Consider the following 11,047-nt stretch of genomic DNA (forward strand, 5'->3'; position numbering starts at 1 on the left):
CACGAATCGAGACTGGGATTTGTCACTCCGTGTAAACGGAGAGGTATCTCTGGGCCCACTCGGTAGGACATCATCATAATGTGCACAATGTGACCAAGGAGTTGATCACGGGATGATGTGTTACGGAACGAGTAAAGAGACTTGCCGGTAACGAGATTGAACAAGGTATCGGGATACCGCCGATCGAATCTCGGGCAAGTAGCATACCGATAGACAAAGGGAATTGTATACGGGATTGATTGAATCCCCGACATCGTGGTTCATCCGATGAGATCATCGTGGAACATGTGGGAGCCAACATGGGTATCCAGATCCAGCTGTTGGTTATTGGCCGGAGAACGTCTCGGTCATGTCTGCATGGTTCCCGAACCTGTAGGGTCTACACACTTAAGGTTCGATGACGCTAGGGTTATAGGGAATAGATATACGTGGTTACCGAATGTTGTTCGGAGTCCCGGATGAGATCCCGGACGTCATGAGGAGTTCCGGAATGGTCCGGAGGTAAAGATTTATATATGGGAAGTCCTGTTTTGGTCACCGGAAAAGTTTCGGGTGCTATCGGTAACGTACCGGGACCACCGGGAGGGTCCCGGGGGTCCACCAGGTGAGGCCACTAGCCCCAGAGGGCTGCGTGGGCCAAGTGTGGGAGGGGACCAGTCCCAGGTGGGCTGGTGCGCCCCCCCACAAGAGGCCCAGGGCGCAGGAAGGGGGGAAGGGGGAAACCCTAGGCTAAGATGGGCCTAAGGCCCATCTAGTGGGGCGCCCCCCTCTCTCTCCCCTTGGCCGCCCCCCAAGTCCCATCTAGGGCTGGCCGCACCCCTTGGGGGGGGAACCCTAGATGGGGGCGCAGCCCCAATCCTTCCCCTATATATAGTGGGGGTTTTGGGGCTGCCAGGGACACGAGACTTCCTCTCTCTTGGCGCAGCCCTAGCCCTCTCCCTCCTCCTCCTCTCCCGCGGTGCTTGGCGAAGCCCTGCAGGAGTGCCACGCTCCTCCATCACCACCATGCCGTCGTGCTGCTGCTGGATGGAGTCTTCCCCAACCTCTCCCTCTCTCCTTGCTGGATCAAGGCGTGGGAGACGTCACCGGGCTGCACGTGTGTTGAATGCGGAGGCGCCGTGGTTCGGCGCTTAGATCGGAATCAACCGCGATCTGAATCGCTACGAGTACGACTCCTTCATCCGCGTTCTTGCAACGCTTCCGCATCGCGATCTACAATGGTATGTAGATGCACTCCCCTTCTCCTCGTTGCTAGGTTACTCCATAGATTGATCTTGGTGATGCGTAGAAAATTTTGAATTTCTGCTACGTTCCCCAACAGTGGTATCAGAGCCAGGTTTATGCGTAGTTTCTATGCACGAGTAGAACACAAAGTAGTTGTGGGCGTAGATGTTGCCAATTCTTCTTGCCGCTACTAGTCTTATCTTGCTTCGGCGGCATTGTGGGATGAAGCGGCCCGGACCGACCTTACACATACGCTTACGTGAGACAGGTTCCACCGACTGACATGCACTAGTTGCGTAAGGTGGCTAGCGGGTGTCTGTCTCTCCCACTTTAGTCGGATGGATTCGATGAAAAGGTTCCTTATGAAGGGTAAATAGAAATTGGCATATCACGTTGTGGTTTTACGTAGGTAAGAAACGTTCTTGCTAGAAACCTATACAAGCCACGTAAAAACTTGCAACAACAATTAGAGGATGTCTAACTTGTTTTTGCAGCATGTGCTATGTGATGTGATATGGCCAGAAGATGCGATGAATGATATATGTGATGTATGAGATTGATCATATTCTTGTAATAGGAATCACGACTTGCATGTCGATGAGTATGACAACCGGCAGGAGCCATAGGAGTTGTCTTTATTTTTGTATGACCTGCGTGTCATTGAATAACGCCATGTAAAATACTTTACTTTATTGCTAAACGCGTTAGCCATAGAAGTAGAAGTAATCGTTGGCGTGACAACTTCATGAAGACACAATGATGGAGATCATGGTGTCATGCCGGTGACGAAGATGATCATGGTGCCCCGAAGATGGAGATCAAAGGAGCAAAATGATATTGGCCATATCATGTCACTATTTGATTGCATGTGATGTTTATCATGTTTTGCATCTTATTTGCTTAGAACGACGGTAGTAAGTAAGATGATCCCTTATAATAATTTCAAGAAAGAGTTCCCCCTAACTGTGCACCGTTGCGAAGGTTAGTTGTTTCGAAGCACCACGTCATGATCGGGTGTGATAGATTCTAACGTTCGCATACAACGGGTGTTGACGAGCCTAGCATGTACAGACATGGCCTCGGAACACACGCAATACACTTAGGTTGACTTGACGAGCCTAGCATGTACAGACATGGCCTCGGAACACGGAAGACCGAAAGGTCGAGCATGAGTCGTATAGAAGATACGATCAACATGGAGATGTTCACCGATGATGACTAGTCCGTCTCACGTGATGATCGGACACGGCCTAGTTTGACTCGGATCATGTATCACTTAGATGACTAGAGGGATGTCTATCTGAGTGGGAGTTCAATAATCAGATGAACTTCATTATCATGAACATAGTCAAAAGGTCTTTGCAAATTATGTCATAGCTTGCGCTTAAGTTCTACTGTTTAAGATATGTTCCTAGAGAAAATTTAGTTGAAAGTTGATAGTAGCAATTATGCGGACTGGGTCCGTAAACTGAGGATTGTCCTCATTGCTGCACAGAAGGCTTATGTCCTTAATGCACCGCTCGGTGTGCTGAACCTCAGCGTCGTCTGTAGATGTTGCGGAACATCTGACATACACGTTTTGATAACTACGTGATAGTTCAGTGCGTAATGCTAACGGTTTAGAATTGTGGCACCAAAGACGGTTTTTTGAAACGTCGCAGAACATATGAGATGTTCCAAAGACTGAAATTGGGATTTCAGACTAATGCCCACGTCAAGAGGTATGAGACCTCTGACAAGTTTCTTAAGCCTGCAAACTAAGGGAGAAAAGCTCAATCGTTGAGCATGTGCTCAGATTGTCTGAGTACTGCAATCGCTTGAATCGAGTGGGAGTTAATCTTCCAGATGAGATAGTGATGGTTCTCCATAGTCAATGCCACCAAGCTATTAGAGCTTTGTGATGAACTATAACATATCAGGGATAGATATGATGATCCTTGAGCAACTCGCGATGTTTGACACCGCGAGAGTAGAAATCAAGAAGGAGCATCAATTGTTGATGGTTAGTAAAACCACTAGTTTCTAGAAGGGCAAGGGCAAGAAGGGATACTTCATGAAACGGCAAATCAGTTGCTGCTCTAATGAAGAAACCTAAGGTTGGACCCAAACCCGAGACTAAGTGCTTCTGTAATGAGGGGAATGGTCACTGAAGCAGAGCCACCCTAGATACTTGGTAGATGAGAAGGCAGGCAAGGTCGACAAAAGTATATTGGATATACATTATATGAATGTGTACTTTACTAGTACTCCTAGCAGCACCAGGGTATTAGATACCGGTTCGGTTGCTAAGTGTTAGTAACTCGAAATAAAAGCTGCGGAATAAACAGAGACTAGCTAAAGGTGAGATGACGATATGTGTTGGAAGTGTTTCCAAGGTTGATGTGATCAAGCATCGCATGCTCCCTCTACCATCGAGATTCGTGTTAAACCTAAATAATTGTTATTTGGTGTTTGTGTTGAGCATAAACATGATTGGATTATGTTTATCGCAATACGGTTATTCATTTAAGGAGAATAATGGTTACTCTGTTTATTTGAATAATACCTTCAATGGTGTTGCACCTAAAATGAATCTCGATCGCAGTGATACACATGTTCGTGCCAAAAGATATAAAATAGTAATGATAGTACCACATACTTGTGGCACTGCCATTTGAGTCATATTGGTGTAGAACGCATGAAGAAGCTCCATGTAGATGGATCTTTGGACTCACTCATTTTTGAAAAGATTGAGACATGCGAACCATGTCTATTGGTATATATGCATGAAGAAACTCCATGCAGATGGATCGTTTGGACTCACTTGATTTTGAATCACGTGAGACATGCAAATCATACCACATGGGCAAGATCACTGAAAGGCCTCGTTTTCAGTAAGATGGAACAAGAGAGCAACTTGTTAGAAGTAATACATCTGATGTGTGCAGTCCAATGAGTGCTGAGGCACGCAGTGGATATCGATATGTTCTTACTTCACAGATGATTTGAGTAGATGCTGAGAATATTTACTTGATGAAACACAAGTGTGAATTATTGAAAGGTTCAAGTAATTTCAGAGTGAAGTTGAAGATCGTCGTGACAAGAGGATAAAATGTCTATGATATGATCATAGAGATATCTGAGTTACGAGTTTGGCACACAATTAAGACATTGTGGAAAGTGTTTCACAATTAATACCGCCTGGAACACCACAGTGTGATGGTGTCCGAACATCATAACTGCACCCTATTGGATATGGTGCATACCATGATGTCTCTTATCGAATTACCACTATCGTTTATGGGTTAGGCATTAGAGACAACCGCATTCACTTTAAATAGGGCACCACGCAATTCCGTTGATACGACACCGTTTAGAGAAACCTAAGTTGTCGTTTCTTAAAAGTTTGGGGCTGCGACGCTTATGTGAAAAAGTTTCAGGCTGATAAGCTCGAACCCAAAGCGGATAAATGCATCTTCATAGAATACCCAAAACAGTTGGGTATACCTCCTATTTCAGATCTGCAAGCAAAAGTAATTGCTTCTAGAAACGAGTCCTTTCTCGAGGAATTGTTTCTCTCGAAAGAATTGAGTGGGAGGATGGTGGAGACTTGATAAGGTTATTAAACCGTCACTTCAACTAGTGTGTAGCAGGGCACAGGAAGTTGTTCCTGTGGCACCTACACCAATTGAAGTGGAAGCTCATGATAGTGATCATGAAACTTCGGATCAAGTCACTACCAAACCTCGTAGGACGACGAGGATGCGTACTACTTCAGAGTAGTACGTGATCCTGTCTTGGAAGTCATGTTGGTAGACAACAATGAACCTATGAGCTATGGGGAAGCGATGGTGGGCCCGGATTCCGACGAATGGCTCGAGGCCATAAAATCCGAGAGAGGATCCATGTACTTGATGGTCGTAAGGCTGTTGGGTGCAGATGGATTTTAAAAGGAAGACAAACAATAATGGTAAGTGTCACCATTAAGAAAGCTCGGCTTGTCGTTAAGATGTTTTCCGACAAGTTCAAGGAGTTGACTACGATGAGACTTTCTCACTCGTGGCGATGCTAAGAGTCTGTTGGAATTATATTAGCAGTCTTGCAGATAGGATGTCAAAACATTGTTTCCTCGAAGATTTTCTTGAGGAAAGGTTGTATGTGATACAACCAGAAGGTTTTTGTCAATCCTGAAAGATGCTAACAGGTCTAAGGACTGGAGTAGGCATCTCGGAGTTGGAATGTACGCTTTGATGAGATGATCAAAGATTTTGGGTTTATACAAAGTTTATGAGAAACTTGTATTTCCAAAGAAGTGAGTGGGAGCACTACAACATTTCTGATAAGTATATGTGAATGACATATTGTTGATCCGAAATGATGTAGAATTTCTGGAAAGCATAAAGGGTTGTTTGAAAGGAGTTTTTCAAAGGAAGACCTGGATAAAGCTGCTTACATATTGGGCATCAAGATCTATAGAGATAGATCAAGACGCCTGATGATACTTTCAAAGAACGCACACCTTGACATGATTTTGAAAGAGTTCAAAATAGATCAGCAAAGAAGGAGTTCTTGCTGTGTTACAAGGTGTGAGTATTGAGTAAGACTCAAGACCTGACCACAGCAGAAGAGAGAGAAAGGACGAAGGTCGTTCCCTATGCTTTAGACGTAGGCTCTACAGTATGCTATGCTGTGTACCGCACATGAAGTATGCCTTGCCAGGAGTTGGTCAAGGGGTACAATAGTGATCCGGGAATGGATCACATGACAGCGGTCGAACTTATCCTTAGTATCTAGCGGACTAAGGAATTTTCTCGATTATGGAGGTGAAAAGGAGTTCGTCGTAAAGGGTTACGTCGATGCGAACTTTGACACTAATCCGGATGACTCTGAGTAGTAAACCGGATTCGTATAGTAGAGCAGTTATTTGAAATGGCTCCAAGTAGCGCGTGGTAGCATCCACAAGATGACATAGATATTCGTAAAGCACACACGGATCTGAAAGGTTCAGACCCGTTGACTAATAACCTCTCTCATAAGCATAACATGATCAAACCAGAACTCATTGAGTGTAAATCAGTTAGTGATGTGAACTAGATTGTTGACTCTAGTAAACTCTTTGGATGTTGGTCACATGGTGATGTGACCTGTGAGTATTAATCACATGGTGATGTGAACTAGATTATTGACTCTAGTGCAAGTGGGAGACTGTTGGAAATATGCCCTAGAGGCAATAATAAATTGGTTATTATTATATTTCCTTGTTCATGATAATCGTTTATTATCCATGCTAGAATTGTATTGATAGGAAACTCAGATACATGTGTGGATACATAGACAACACCATGTCCCTGGTAAGCCTCTAGTTGACTAGCTCGTTGATCAATAGATGGTTACGGTTTCCTGACCATGGACATTGGATGTCGTTGATAACGGGATCACATCATTAGGAGAATGATGTGATGGACAAGACCCAATCCTAAGCCTAGCACAAGATCGTGTAGTTCATTTGCTAAGAGCTTTTCTAATGTCAAGTATCATTTCCTTAGACCATGAGATTGTGCAACCCCCGGATACCGTAGGAATGCTTTGGGTGTACCAAACGTCACAACGTAACTGGGTGGCTATAAAGGTGCACTACAGGTATCTCCGAAAGTGTCTGTTGGGTTGGCACGAATCGAGACTGGGATTTGTCACTCCGTGTAAACGGAGAGGTATCTCTGGGCCCACTCGGTAGGACATCATCATAATGTGCACAATGTGACCAAGGAGTTGATCACGGGATGATGTGTTACGGAACGAGTAGAGAGACTTGCCGGTAACGAGATTGAACAAGGTATCGGGATACCGACGATCGAATCTCGGGCAAGTAGCATACCAATAGACAAAGGGAATTGTATACGGGATTGATTGAATCCCCGACATCGTGGTTCATCCGATGAGATCATCGTGGACCATGTGGGAGCAAACATGGGTATCCAGATCCTGCTGTTGGTTATTGGCCGGAGAACGTCTCGGTCATGTCTACATGGTTCCCGAACCCGTAGGGTCTACACACTTAAGGTTCGATGACGCTAGGGTTATAGGGAATAGATATACGTGGTTACCGAATGTTGTTCGGAGTCCCGGATGAGATCCCGGACGTCACGAGGAGTTCCAGAATGGTCCGGAGGTAAAGATTTATATATGGGAAGTCCTGTTTTGGTCACCGGAAAAGTTTCGGGTGCTATCGGTAACATATCGGGACCACCGGGAGGGTCCCAGGGGCCCACCAGGTGGGGCTACTGGCCCCAGAGGGCTGCGTGGGCCAAGTGTGGGAGGGGACCAGCCCCAGGTGGGCTGGTGCGCCCCCCCACAAGAGGCCCAGGGCGCAGGAAGGGGGGAAGGGGGAAACCCTAGGCTAAGATGGGCCTAAGGCCCATCTAGTGGGGCGCCCCCCTCTCTCCCCCCCTTGGCCGCCCCCCAAGTCCCATCTAGGGCTAGCCGCACCCCTTGGGGGGGGAACCCTAGATGGGGGCGCAGCCCCTCCCCTTCCCCTATATATAGTGGGGGTTTTGGGGCTGCCAGGGACACGAGACTTCCTCTCTCTTGGCGCAGCCCTACCCCTCTCCCTCCTCCTCCTCTCCCGCGGTGCTTGGCGCAGCCCTGCAGGAGTGCCACGCTCCTCCATCACCACCATGTCGTCGTGCTGCTGCTGGATGGAGTCTTCCCCAACCTCTCCCTCTCTCCTTGCTGGATCAAGGCGTGGGAGACGCCACCGGGCTGCACGTGTGTTGAACGCGGAGGCGCCGTGGTTCGGCGCTTAGATCGGAATCAACCGCGATCTGAATCGCTACGAGTACGACTCCTTCATCCGCGTTCTTGCAACGCTTCCGCATCGCGATCTACAATGGTATGTAGATGCACTCCCCTTCCCCTCGTTGCTAGATTACTCCATAGATTGATCTTGGTGATGCGTAGAAAATTTTGAATTTCTGCTCCATTCCCCAACAATAAAGGTCTACCAAATGAAGTTCCTAATGTTTTGCTTTTAGGTGTTATTATTTTCTATCATATATTTCTTTTATCTGGTCAAATCACATTGTAAATTCTCATATATGGTCCACCAAATAAATGGCTTGGTTTTGGGGAGATGTTTTTGTCTATTTTTCTCTTTTTAACCAACAATGACTTTTTATATATAATAGGTTAATGTATTAATGCTATACGGTGGCAAGTTAAATCTTTTAATAGTCGACATGGGATTGGAAAGGTACACCCCATAGATGTCTAGTGGAAAAGAGGAAGTCATACATCAATTTCAGTCAGAGAAACAACGAAGGAAAACTCTCTAATTAAAACAGAATTATATGGAGTGTATAAGAAAAATGTCGATGACCTATTGAGATATTTAAAATGGGATCACTTGGCCATATGGAGTGCTGGAATTTTTATCCCGTTGCAATGCATTTCTTTTTCTTTTTTACAAATATCATAAGAGTGTGCGTAGTTTTTATCCTGTTTTACCCCCCCCGACCCTCCGTGCCGATGTAGGGGCGAAGCGGCGGGCGAAGTATTGACCCAAGAAACTGGCAGTCTGGGGCGGCGGCGGCTGCAGCACCGGTGCCCGAATCCCATGGGACCGCAGGGAAGTGGGCAAGAAACAGCGACTGCGACGAGACCGCCGGCGATTTCATCAGCAGGCTCCCGGACGACATCCGCGGCACCATCATCTCCCTCCTCCCCACCAAGGACGGCGGCCGCACCCAGGTCCTCTCCCGTCGATGGCGCCACCTGTGGCTCTCCGCGCCTCTCAACCTCGAGGTCCGCAACCGTCCACCCCGGTACTTTCCCGGCGTCCCCGTCCTCTCCTCCGCTGTCCCCCGCGCCGCCATCTCAGAGATACTCTCCCGTACACCCAGGCCCTACCCGCCGGTTTTACTTAAACTGCCCCGGCTCCGGGTTACTCTTTTTCCGGGCGCAGGAGTGGTTTCAATCCCGAGCCCTCGCCAACCTCCAAGAGCTGGATATAAGCCACGCCTACTGCCCGCTGCTGGATATAAGCCACGCCTACTGCCCGCTGCTGGAAATAGTGCTCCGCTCTGCATCCACCATCCTCGTTGCCAAGATTAGCCATTGTGATCTGCCTGGCGAGATCGTGCCGTGCATGAATTTTCCCCTCCTCAAGAAGCTCACCCTTTTTTACATTTCCATCTCACAGGATGCCTTCCACAGACTGCTCTCTTGCTGCCATGCCTTGGAGAGCTTATACATGGCCGAAGTTCGTGCCGCGGGTTGCCTCCGTGTCAGCTCGCCGACTATTACGACCATCATCTTCCGTCATAGCTCTAGTGAAAAAACGGAACTGGTCATCGAAGATGCTCCCTGCCTTCTAAGGTTACTATTAACTGGTTGTAACAGAGATGATTGTGTCACTGTCAGGGTGATTAGTGCGCCTAATCTGAAGATATTGGGCCCTTTCTTGGTTGTGGTCTCCAAGCTCCTACTCTTCCAGGTTGCAGCAGCGTCATCTTGTAATCTTGCATTCGGCATTCATACATGCAGGCTATATTTTTTATGTTCATTCTTTTTGTTTTCTTCAGGGAATAAACTCAGTCAGCTCCACAAACTCGATGCGCACCTTGAAGGTTTTGGCTCTCAAGCCTTCTGGAGATAAATTGCTTGCAGTTCTAAACATCCTTAGGTGGTTCCCCTGTTTGGAAAAGCTCTGTATTTATCGTGAGTACTCATCTTTGACTTCTTTAAATGTTTGATTTGTTTGACATACTATAGCAGTCTAGTTAGCAACAGCTTTAACATATTGCCTCTCCTTCCCGTTTCGCAGTTTCATAAACAATATGAGATGCATGAGGAAAATGAGCCTCAGTATAACCTGCTGTATCCAATAGAATGCCTTGAGTCCCATCTCAAAAAAGTGGTGTTTAAGTCATTCCAGGGCTATAGGAGACAGGTTGAATTTGCCAGGTTCTTTGTATTGAATGCAAAGGTGCTAGATAAGATGGAATTTGAAGTATATAATCACTACCGCAGTGAAATGGTGGCTTATGAATATAGGCTGCTACAAGTGGAAAACAGAGCTTCTCGACATGCTCGGTTTGAATTCAGGACTACATCCATGCCCATAAACATGTCCACGATTTCTCAGTGGTTGCCCTTCAGACCCATACACAGGGTTGATGCCTGAAGATTGCACTGTCTTGTGCTCTTGTAGATGGCATTGATGCCTAAAGATTGCATTGTCTTCCGCACAAGTCTGCTCTATTTCTAGTCTAAAGTTCCTCTGTAATGATTCCAGTAACTTATGAAGTTACCCCTGTTAAAACTGCAAAAGTTCTTGGATGCAAATATAGTGCACCGTGGAATATTTCTGTGGGAGGATCTAAAATTTTTACTGACCGAGGGCGCTGGCATGTCATAACCACATCTGCTGAAACTACTCCTACGGTGTTACCCTATGCAATTGTGGCTTTGTTCTGCCTAAGCTGGGCTAGAAACACTTGCTTGTGTGGGAAACTTAATTGTCTTTTCAGTTATACACATGCACGAGATGCTTAATTGCCGATTTTTGTGTGTGTGCACATATAGCATTTCTTTGATACTTACAAAAGGTCAAGCTGTAGGCTAGTCCCGTATGCTTTTCTAGCTAGGAAGGAGAGGTTTCTGTAATTTTCATGATACGCTATCAGGTTGAAGTTTTGCTACAACAGTCTGGGGAAGTGGATGCTGCAATAACACCATGTCTCTCTCTGACTGCAGCTGGAACATGCTTCTTCTGCCTACTACTTTGTTATGTTATTAGAGTATGGGTTACTGAAATGAAATTTCATCGCACCCTCGTTCAATCGGG

The 11,047-nt window shown here is 46.4% G+C and overlaps 1 pseudogene; it reads left to right on the forward strand.

Moving 5' to 3' along the window:
* Positions 1-7,156: 7,156 nt before the first annotated feature.
* On the forward strand, positions 7,157-10,139 carry LOC109755095 (F-box/LRR-repeat protein At3g03360-like; annotated as a pseudogene).
* Positions 10,140-11,047: the final 908 nt, after the last annotated feature.

Source organism: Aegilops tauschii, chromosome 6 (assembly GCF_002575655.3).
Source record: "Aegilops tauschii subsp. strangulata cultivar AL8/78 chromosome 6, Aet v6.0, whole genome shotgun sequence".
Lineage (NCBI taxonomy): Eukaryota > Viridiplantae > Streptophyta > Magnoliopsida > Poales > Poaceae > Aegilops > Aegilops tauschii.